Source organism: Heterodontus francisci, unplaced genomic scaffold, assembly GCF_036365525.1.
Source record: "Heterodontus francisci isolate sHetFra1 unplaced genomic scaffold, sHetFra1.hap1 HAP1_SCAFFOLD_59, whole genome shotgun sequence".
Taxonomy (NCBI): Eukaryota; Metazoa; Chordata; class Chondrichthyes; order Heterodontiformes; family Heterodontidae; genus Heterodontus; species Heterodontus francisci.
The window spans coordinates 2,266,370-2,267,836 of NW_027140758.1; the positions used below are offsets into that span (position 1 = coordinate 2,266,370).

A 1,467-nucleotide genomic window follows, 5' to 3' on the forward strand; every position below is an offset into this window, starting at 1 on the left:
ATGATTAACTTTGAGGTTCTCCTACTTAATTTGGTGCCTAGTTCCTCATACTGACTATGCAGAACCTCTATCCTTGTCCTGCCTATGTCGTTGGTACCGACATGGACCACGACAACTGGATCCTCCCCCTCCCATTGTATGTTTCACTCCAGCCCTGAGCAGACGTCCTGAATCCTGGCACCGGCAGGCAACACAGCCATCTGGACTCTTGCTCTTTGCTGCAAAGAACAGAGTCAATCCACCTTACTATACTGTCCCCACGTTCCTTTTTTCTCCCTCTTTGAGCCGCAAACACTTACTGCAGACGTGTTTGCCCTGGATCACACTGGTATCCAGGAGCTCCCACATGCTGCAGCTGTGACACATCACCTGTCCTGTCATCCTTAACGTGTTTCAATTAACTACTTAATTATTTTATTCAATTGTTTATTTTATTGTATATTTTATTAAGCTTACCACTAGTTTGTTTACTATTTTAAACATTAGGACTAAAATGGACCTTAATCACTGACCAGATACTCATCAAACATGCAGCTATTTCCAAACCAATCAACTACCTGCTTGCCTGTGATGTCACAGCTCAACAGATCCTCACCAAACAGCTCCTTCCACTGCACCGAAGCAAGAACCAAATCCTGTAAACTCACCCCAGCGGCTCTCTGTTTCCCTGCTCTCACTCTCCATTGTGATGTCACTTTTTGATTTTTTTTGCCCCAGCTCTGCTCATGCTGTGCTCCTCTCTCTCTCGCTCTGTCTCTGAATCAGTGCTTTTGACACACTTGTTCACTCTCTGTTCCGTCGTGCTCTTCTGTCTCTGGTCCAAAATCTGACTCTGGTGGGATTTGAACCCACAACCTTTGAATGCCTTTTTTATCATTATTTAGAAGTCCAACACACTACCCATTGCGCCACAGAGCCGCACATATTTTAACAAACATCACCAAGGCCTTTGACCTTGTCAGCAGAGACGGACTCTTCAAACTGCGATGGAAACTCGGCTGCCCTCCTGAACTCTTGGGCATCATCTCTTCTTTCCACGAGAACATGCACAGTTCCATCAGTTACAATGGAGCAACATCAGACACTTTCAAGATCAGCAGTGGGGTAAAGCAAGGCTGCGTGCTGGCGCCAACTCTCTGAGGAACAGAGGAACATAGGAGTAGGCCATTCAGCCCGTCGAGCCTTTTCTGCCATTCAATTCGATCATGGCTGATCATCTACCTCAACGCCCCTTTCCCGTGCTCTCCCCATATCCCTTGATGTCATGAGTATCAAGATTTCTAACAATTTCTGTCTTGAACATGCTCAATGATTGAACTGCCACAGCTCTCTGGGGTAGAGAATTCCAATGATTCACCACCTTCTGAGTGTAGAAATTCAACTCGATCTCAGTTTTAAATGGCCTACTCCTTATTCTGAGACTTGGTCCCCTGATTTTAGACTCACCAACCAGGGCAAACATCCTAT

General features: G+C 45.7%; 1 non-coding gene across 1 annotated transcript; it reads right to left on the reverse strand.

Moving 5' to 3' along the window:
* Positions 1-827: 827 nt before the first annotated feature.
* trnar-ucu (transfer RNA arginine (anticodon UCU)) lies at positions 828-918 on the reverse strand. Its single transcript is given in 2 exon segments — positions 828-863; positions 882-918. It is a non-coding gene; the product is annotated as a tRNA-Arg (tRNA).
* Positions 919-1,467: the final 549 nt, after the last annotated feature.